Source organism: Anas platyrhynchos, chromosome 2, assembly GCF_047663525.1.
Source record: "Anas platyrhynchos isolate ZD024472 breed Pekin duck chromosome 2, IASCAAS_PekinDuck_T2T, whole genome shotgun sequence".
Taxonomy (NCBI): Eukaryota; Metazoa; Chordata; class Aves; order Anseriformes; family Anatidae; genus Anas; species Anas platyrhynchos.
Genome location: NC_092588.1, coordinates 129,073,245 through 129,083,493, shown reverse-complemented (window position 1 = coordinate 129,083,493; position 10,249 = coordinate 129,073,245).

The window sequence follows — 10,249 nt, the reverse complement described above, 5'->3', positions numbered from 1 at the left end:
AAGACAAAGTATTCTTCTCAAGAGTGCACTGTGGCAAGTTCCGCATTCAGCTCAGCAGCTCAACAAATGCCATCATGTCACTGGTGTGTCCATCCTGATCCACCTCCAGAGCAACTAGCTGTGTCTGGCTGAGCTCAGCTGTCACCAGCCCAGCCCGTCTGCAGGCAGTTCTCCTTTTACTCACATTGTCACTCTGGAAAGGTCAAGGCCTATCAAGCCACAGCAGTGCCTCTAGGCAATATTAATGGACATAAAATTCTCTGTTCCTGGCACACTCTACATTGAATACTAGGGATTTTCACTCAAAAGTCCTTAGGGATATGAAATAAACACTGCTTTCAAAGGCTACCATCATGGCAGATTCCTCTCCCAAGTTTTCAAAGGCAGCTGGCATGTTAGTCAAGAAGGCATCAAAGCCAAAGATCTTCCAATTGCTTTAAATGAAAAATCACTTCCTGAAAGGAGACGGAGACAATGGAACTTACATTAAGCCACTCCAGATGCAAACAGGCCTTCTCCTGGTCCTTCACACCTAGAAGTCTAATTCTCTGATGCTTTTGACTTCAGTTGCTTACTGCCATCAGTGCTAACTTCTGTTACTTCTGTTTTATACTAGTGTGAGCCTAAAAGAGCCAGAGAAACTGAATATCATTACCAAGGGCAGAAAACCCTTCAACAGATGGGAAAATGATCCCATTTGGCAAGAGGCAATGTTTGGTACTTAAAAAAAGGAAAAAGCTTTTGGATTTCAGCCACCAAATTCAGTCCCCAATCTTGGGCTGTGCAGAGTAATTCCCAGAGCTCAAAAAATGTAATGTACTGCTGTGGATCATCCATTAAACTGTCTATTGAATGAGGTATAACACTAACCAGGCTGAGGAGAGTTTATCATTCAGATTAATGCAACTCCAACTCACAAAACATTCAGAAATGGTTTTTTGTAGGCAGGGCAACTTGGTGCTAAATAAGTTCGTTTGCTGTGAGAGCCAAGATGTTAGAGCATTAGAAGCCCAGAAGAATACGGCTATTTCTAGCTGTTGAGTCATGCCACAAGTATGCAACAAAATGGAAACAGAGTAAACACTAAGAAACAAAGAAAACTGCATGAATTTCTACATCTAATAAAACCTTAGCAACAACATACAAAGCCTTAAAAAGTGCTACAGGTTTTTGCTCTGAAGGCAGTTTTTTAAGAGGTCATTTAGTCCAGTTGGTGGCCCTCTATGAAGCCCCCTCTGATTCCAAAATTCCTTTTGCAATAGTGTGAAATGTGTCATTTGCAGCTGCTGTCTGGATGAAGTTTTAAGCAGCCATTGAATGTGTTTCTAGTATTGTCATCATGGTATGTAACACCATCCACATAGCATCTTAAAAAAAATATATATATAAATAAATAATGATTGCAAGGAATAAGAATTTACTTAAAATTTAAGAAAAAAAAAAAAAAAAAACGTAACTCAAGCTTCTTGAGTGTTTAAGTACCATATTTATTATTATTATTATTTTAAAAGCAAGAAAACAAACAAAAAAGCTTATCATATTGAAAAGAATATTTTTTTTTCCTCCAAAGGACTTTAACTTACTTTTGAATGAAAAACCATTGTTAATTTGGCTGCCCTCAAGCTTCAGTTTATAGGTGTTATAGGTATACAAAAGATAAAACATTCATGACATGAAACAATGAATTAAGAGCTGCCTTTCTCTATTATTTATATTGTTCATACCCTCAAAATAAAAATGTCTTAGTTATTGGCTGAGTCATTTTAAAATTAACTTTAAGTCCTATAGTTTTCAGTATACATATAAATACTCAAAAATTATTTTGCACTTATACTTAGGTGCTGACAGTCTGTAACCAAGGAGGAAACAGGGACAGGAATAAGGAAGGAGAATACGCATAGTTCTTTATATGAAATAGTTGCAGTTGCTTAATGTTGAAAACTCAATTATCTTCTTCTTGATCCACAGCCATAGTCCGTGACCCCATAATAGCACATTTGTACCCCTCCATGTTTCTGCTGAATTTAATTATTCAATTCCTCAATGTCCTGTGCTGCCTAAAGTAGAAGAGGATGCTGGAACATATGTCTTAAAGAGCTGGCCCACTTCTCTGTGGTGGGCTATATAACTATCATTTATTAGAGTAATTATTTCATGGTTCTACTTTGAAGTGAGAAACATGTGGGATGCAAAGATTGTATGCATATTAATTCAACTTTTTTCTTGATGGTATTTTAGAGAGGCAGCCAGATATAAGCCATATACAGTAGCATCCTCATTCCCTATATACCTTATCATTGTCATTCTGCTTTAGTACAGCTTAAGGTACCTGGATGTTGAGTGTTTGTAAAACATATTGAAAATGAATGCACAGTAAGCAAGAGTTCTGGCCTCAGATTCCTTCCTTAATGAGCTAAATTGTTCCTTTTGGATAATGCTGAGAAGCATTGAGACAAAAATTAGAAAATTTATGTACCTTTGCCCTAGTTGAAGTAAATAGCAACAAGACAACCTGAACCAAACATGGACATAAGCAGCCTCAACCCCCAGTGGAGATTCACATCAAGGTCATCTGTCAAATAAGTTACAGTGAAGTACATGTACAGACTGCTGTTGTGACACATGCCCTTTTCTGGCACTGTAAGTAGTCTTCATCAGACTGTGGGACAACTTGTTTTAAATTGCAGCTAAAATAGATACATTGAATTTGAATTGATAGGTCAAAAACAGAAATAAAAGGTCTTACAAGAATGATTTGTAGGTTTAGCACAGTGAAGGGCTAATATAAAGATAGTTTTTCAACCAGCATGTGAAATCACTTACTTGAGACTCAGTCATTTACCTGAAATGCTCTATTCCCCAGCTTTCTGAATTCTATTCAAGCAGCAAAAGCATGTATAAAGAAAGTAGCAGTCAATAAACAGACAAAATATACACCCTTTCTTTCATCATTTTTTACATGTATTCCTACTACTCCAATGCAACAAGAGGATTCCACAATTACACATCCAGACCAGAGACTTAGGAGTAAAGATAACAAGTGCTCTGTCCAGAAGCAAAGAATTTTGCTGAAAAAAGTGATCTATTTCTCATGAGAAAAGTGTAAAACAGTAACTTAGGGGCCATTAGCATTTATATGACAATCTCAAGAATCTTCTGTTGTGATTAGGCCTTCTGTTTCACACTGATTTCAGGAACATAACTTAACCAGTTAAGCAGGAGACAACAAGAAAAAAAAAAAAAAAGGCTTTTTTTTTGGTGGTGTTTTTTTATTTCTTCTTTTTTTTTTTCTTTTTTTTTTTTTTTCTGTAAAATGACAATGATACAAACAGTAATATTGACATTTCATAACTGTTCCCAAATATCACATTATAAGAAAGAGATCTCCAGGACTCTAACCAAGGAATCCTGAAGGAGTTTTCACTTCCTCTAGGAGAAAATTTGAATAATTCAATATTTTATTTTGTCTATGAAAACACTATTTTTATAATGTTCCCTCTTAAGAATCTTTCTCACAAAGAATACAGATTTTCAAATGATTTAAGCATCATTAAAGTAATCCTTGAATTCGTAGCTCATAAGGTTCAGACTGTGCTGTATAAAACTTTCTAGTGGCTCCCCAAACATAAAAGTTACTTTCTATTGTTGAGAGCTACACTGAGGGGAAAGAGCTTGCTTACTAAATATGGGTGTCTATTGACTGTTTATCCCTAAGATACCAAAGATGTCCACACTGCAACAACCTATATAGCTGAAATGTCATTAGATGCTTTTGTTTAGGTACCTGAATTGTTTTCTATATACCGAAGGTCTGATCCCTTCTGAGGATCCATGATAGAGATGATTATCCACATTCTGATTTTAATTAGTAGCGTGTAGGAGTCTGAGGATGGATGCCTTTCTGGGGTGATTTAGCTCTGCCAGACAAAGATGCTCACAAAAGGCTTGGGGATCACTACTGTGAAGCTGCCACTCCTGGGTCTCCATCAGAAGATACCTCAATATTTCATGTCCTCCAGCACATGTTAATAGCAACAACCAATGCTGATTATTTGAACTAGCTCAAATAACTTTGAGCCAGCTAGACTAATAATTCCAACTGAAGTCTTACAAAACTATGAGGACAAGAGCCTTCAATAATGTGCTGGTAACAAACAGCTGGGGATAGTAACATCTTAAACTAACACAGCTGTCTGCAAATTGAACATCTGTCCACAGGCTAAATATACGACTATATAATAAATGGAACAAAACAGATACACTTTGGACAACTTAAAAATGTGATTCTTACTAGAATCTTACTAGAGAATATCTTACTAGATATTCTCTTAAATCCTACAAATCCCCTGGTATTTCTTGCATTACAAATATGGCAAACCTAATTTGCCTACTTTGTGTCATGACTTTCTGTCAGCTTAAAGAGAAACAAAGGAGATTCAGAAATCCTACAAAACTACTTGTATAGGATGTTACTTGCTAGAGATTAACACCATTTACTTTCAAAGCAATAACGATAATGTCATATGCATATATATATACACATATATCTTCAAATAAGTCTTCTTAAGACCAAGCATCATGTGTTGAGAAACAAAGATGCAATACATGGAAGTAAATTGAATGTCTTACTTCCTGAGGCATTTTACTGAGACTATCTTAAAGCCTGTTGAAACTTATATTATGCCAAGTGTTTGTGAGACTAAGGTAATGGAACAATTCTAAAGTAGGACATATGAAAAGAAAAATGGTGATGAAGAGGCAAAATTGTTGAATATCCCTATACCAATTATTCTTACTTTTTGCTACACATGCAAATCCCAGTAAAGGAAGGAAAGTGTGTATCAATAAAACTTTCAACATAGTTAGTAAGCATGTAGAGATGCAATAATATACACACCTGTATAAAAATCAGTGGTTACATTAGTCAAACAGCAGAGACAGAATTCCTTACATTGCTGAATATTTTAAGGCTGCTGCTGATCTGACACACACATATACTTGAATTAAACTTTTCTTTGTGTTACTGAAATGAAATTAATTGAATTACATTTGGTGCCTTTGTCCCTGTTTGGTTACTTAAGAAAATTTCTTAAGGCTTTCATAATAAATGCTGTGTAATTTTGAATCTATTACTCATTAGTAATAATAACATTTGTCAATAAAATTTCTGTCTTCAGAGCAATTTGTACACATCAGCCCTCACAACATCATTGTGAAATGGTTGTTTATGGCAGACTTGGACAAACTCCTTTCTTGAATATAAAGGTACAGGGCTTTGTGCTGCTTTGTAGCACTTCACACGGTGAAGATAGATCATTCTCTCACCAATGTGTCCAGTCCTGTGATGTGAACATACATCCTCATTTGTCTCCTGTGAGTGTAACAGGAACACAGATGGAAAACTTCTGTCCTTCAGAGTCTTACACACCAAATGTAAGGTGGCTAAAGTATCCTCAGCCTTCCTGATGAAATAATGCCTCTGCTAGAACACTAGAAATAACATCAGATGGGGTCACTTTATGTATATAATCTATTTCCTATGGCTTTTAATCTTCCTGACATTTTGGTGAGGTAAGAAAAAGGTGGGAAATTAAAGTCAAGACAGGTACCTACCTTCAAATTATTCAGAAAAAGAGTGGCAAAGCAAAAGATTTTACCAGGGTGTCCTGTGTCCTGGTATATATTATCATATACATCAAGATATCCCAGATCAGAAGTTAGAAGGGGGGGTTAACAAGTCCTGAAGCCAAATTCACAGGTCTAGCTGGTGCTCCCTGGAGAAAGTGTGTCAGTCCCTCCATATGAGGGACTGACTCCATATTCTGACTCCATATGATATTTCTTCCTTTCCAAGGAGCACTTTTCTTAAGAATATTTCACACAGAATAGCATAATAGTAAGGGTGCTACATAACTGCAGTGCACAGACAGACTGTGGTTTGTGGGGTGGCCGGTGTGCTTGTGAACTACGAGATATTCTGCTATACTGCCATACTCTGATCCAGAGCAAGTCCCATGCATTTGTGAGTATGTCCTAGTTTTATGTCCCTCAGCGGCTCTGTCTCACTGACTAGAGCTGCCAGCAAAGCTTTCTGTTGTGTTTCCATCTCCCAGAGTCCTACTCACCAACCTGTATTCTGGGGAAGAAGCTATTCAAGACTGCCCGTCAGGATCTGTGGAAAATTAGCCCAACTCATCCAGAGGAAGCTGCCATCAGTACTTTTCTGTCATCTTCCGGGTCCTGCACCTGGGACGGGGAAACCCTGACTGCACGTACAGTCTGGGCGATGAGACGCTGGAGAGCAGCCTAGAAGAGAGGGATCTGGGGGTCGTGGTAGACAGCAAGTTGAATATGAGCCAGCAGTGTGCCCTGGCAGCCAGGAGGGCCAACCGTGTCCTGGGGTGCATCAAGCACGGCATCGCTAGTAGGTCGAGGGAGGTGATTGTCCTGCTCTACTCTGCGCTGGTGCGGCCTCACCTCGAGTACTGTGTGCAGTTCTGGGCACCACAGTATAAAAAGGACATTAAACTGTTGGAGAGTGTCCAGAGGAGGGCTACGAAGATGGTGAAAGGCCTGGAGGGGAAGACGTACGAGGAACAGCTGAGGGCACTGGGCCTGTTCAGCCTGGAGAAGAGGAGGCTGAGGGGAGACCTCATCGCAGTCTACAACTTCCTCGTAAGGGGGTGTCGAGAGGCAGGAGACCTTTACTCCATTAACACCAGTGACAGGACCCGCGGGAACGGGGTTAAGCTGAGGCAGGGGAAATTTAGGCTTGACATCAGGAGGGGGTTCTTCACAGAGAGGGTGGTTGCACACTGGAACAGGCTCCCCAGGGAAGTGGTCACTGCACCAAGCCTGTCTGAATTTAAGAAGAGATTGGACTGTGCACTTAGTCACATGGTCTGAACTTTTGGGTAGACCTGTGCGGTGTCAAGAGTTGGACTTGATGATCCTTAAGGGTCCCTTCCAACTCAGGATATTCTATGATTCTATGATTCTATGATCTTTTCCATTTGATGCTTCCCTTCAGAATGGAGTGTTGGGGGCTTCCCCCGATACAATTTACTTCCAGAAATATTCAGCTTTCTCAAAAAATATTCAGTTACATTCTTCAGCATTCCAGTTGTTTTGTTTTGATTCAAATTACTCTCCGAGTATTCAGAGGGCTGATGCTACCACACAATTACTGATGCAGTTGTGGAAGAAAAATGCATAGTTTCACCAGTCTGAGATGCTGTCAACTTTGACAGGCAGTCATGGGAACAATCTTGACATTTAAGAACTCTGGGAGGGTTCTCATTCCTAACATTTTCAGCAGGCAGCTGAGGTTCAGCCAGCTGCTCCATACAACTTTTTTTAAGCCATGCAGCATGTGCCTCTGGCAGCAAGATTTCAGCTTCTGACATTGGTACCTACATCCTTAACTGACCACCGAGATCAGCCTTGCAAGTTGGTGAGAATTACTTTCTGCAGCAGACCACAAGGGGAAGAGAAAGTGCTTGCCCTGGACAGTAAATAGGACTGGGGACCCATTTTTGACTTTGGACAAGTTACCTTGTTCCCTGCTGCTGCATATTGCCATGTGAAAAGTAAGGAGGATTATTCTTTTTCTCACAGAATACAGTGGGGTGAGGAATAAAGTCCGTTATAGTTCATGAGACATACACCAACAGACTTAAGTGTAGGTGAACTTGGTAATAGCACTCATCCTGAAAAATTCCCATGGGCTGGGGTCGGGGAGGCCAGTCCCTAGCAGGATCAAACTTGGAGCTTTCTACAAAGAATTTATACTTTCTCTAAAGAAAGGCAGTGAGTATTACTAGCTCTCTAGTCAACAAATATTTGCTATATACTATACCTTCTGGAGTTCCTGCGGGCCCCAAAAGGTAAGTATATAGAAAGACGGGTTCTCATAATTCAGCTCAGAAGTGGCTGGCCTAGTGTCCTGGTCTATGACAGGTTTTCTCTTTGAACTCTGCAGCATTGGATTCTTGTGCCCATCACAGGAATCAAGAGCAGACCTTCTGAGGCACACCGCAACAGTGATTGGTAATTTCATATGATAAACAATGTTATTTATTATTATTAACTATGACGTGAATGTACATTAAAATGGAAGACCTATAGCTCCCTTTCCTTCTAGTATTATACAGTATATGCTTCCAGTCACAACAGAGAGATGATGTATACAGTTGAACCATTTCCCTTCCCCATCTTGTTCCTACCTTATGCACACAGTGTAACTTTGTGCAACCCTGGGATCTCTGACAACTGATTTATTTTTCCTGTTTTAAAAACAGGACAGAACACCTCTTTTAGCTTATAAGCAGGCAGACAGGGAAAAAAAAAATGCAAATCTATTTAGAATTTCTTTTGGGGACAGCGTAAGGAGGAGAATACTGAAGAGTAGCTGAATCCAGGACTGGGTTATATTATTGTTGTCTTTAGGAACTGTACTTTACATATGACAGGTTGGAGTGTTATAAGATACAGATCAAAAAGTTCAGATGATGAAGCCAAACAGTAACTACAGACCCTTCAAGCTTCTTGTAAAAAACACATAAATACAGTGTCTCTGCATGCCACATTTTTGCCCTATTTTGGATACTGTTATTTTGGGGAATCTAGCAAAGTAAGCAATTTCACCACCAGAAAATAATGTTTGTTTCATGACAAATGTTAACCACTGCCTAAGTGTGTTTCACTCTTTCACACTTGAATATTATTGATTAACCACAGGAACAGAAGAATCTTTGAGTACCAGCCCAAATAGTCTGAAAGCCTTTCTTAATTTCCCAAACATGAATTCCACACCATTTATTCTAAAGAAAAATATTTACAAGCTGGGAGGTAGGAGACACCTGGATGGAATGAAATTGATAGTGGGAATAGAGGTCTGACTCAGCCATAGTTAGAGGGAAAAGCTTACCCAGAAAGTACAAACGATAAGCCATTAATAGAAACTATGCTCTTGAGATTCATTCCATGAGTATGATAGTACAGCAAGGAAATAGTATCAGCAATGCCAACTGGCAGCAAAACAGAAAAACAAGCATAAGCAGGGTATTAGAAACTGATCTGGGAGAAAAAATGCCATTTGCAGGTAAGATATATTAGGTGAGATTTGTCCTGTGACTGCAGCTCTTTTATGCAAAGCAAGGGCCTAAGCTGTGAAAAGAGCCTCTGAAAGCTCCAGATGCAACTGAAGGAGGATTTCCTCCAGCAACTGCAAAGAAGGTTTTTGGCTGTCCCTCTAAAAGTCACCAGCGACCCCAGGCATTAAATAGGCCCCCAGTGGAGGCGGGGGGCCACAGAGCCAAACCACATGCATTTCAGACATGTTGAGCAACGCTGTCATCAACAGAGCACACAAGGCCTCTGGGCTATGTAAATTCTGTAAAAATCCTTGATGCTTGCATCAGCCTGGGCTAGGGACGGTGCAGTAGTTGTCTAAAACTGCCTTCAATTCTCCCTCCTATGGCAGTAGGAATTCTGCTCTCTTTGGTGAGTAGTCCAGGCTGTCATCCCTTATCTTCTCTCACTGCCACCAAGACGGAGAAAGAGTTGCCTTCAAATGTAAGGACAGGCACTCTTCTGTAAATAATTAAATAATAAATAAAAATTGACAAAATTAGTGAGAATCATAAGGCCAAAAGCTGCACTGCTGAAGACTGGTGGAAACCTGCTGTGGTATCACACAGGAACATTGTAGTGCCCACCATGCACATCAATGTATCCCTGAAAGCCACAAGGAACTATGCCCCAGCACACAGCTCCTTCCACGTGCAGGGTGCTTCAGCCATCATTTGGACAACACACTGTCATGGGCTTTAAAGGCAGCCACAGGAAGAAAAGGAATAACTTATCTGCAACCCTAAAGTCTCATATTTTAAGACTTTGTTCATGTCATTTCCCATGATCATAAAACAAAGCCCAACTCGAACAAAGAGAAGGAGAAATAGAACTATATTCTTATTCTAATGAAGAAATTAGTAGGCACATAAGCCTAGAGGGGCACATGGGAAGATGTCATAAGCATTTCTTTGCTCTGACAAGCTGTTTTAAGAGTGAAAGCACCAGAGAAGAGGCCATCAGTGGCTAAAAAGGAAAAATCCCTAAAGTAGCCACAGCATTCAAGGAAGTATTCAGGTCTGAGTCAGCTGTTAATTAGATAGCTTCAGATGGGAGAAACCATTTATAGAAAGCCCCGATTCTGAAAAAAAAATAAAAACAGTAAAATCCCATGTAC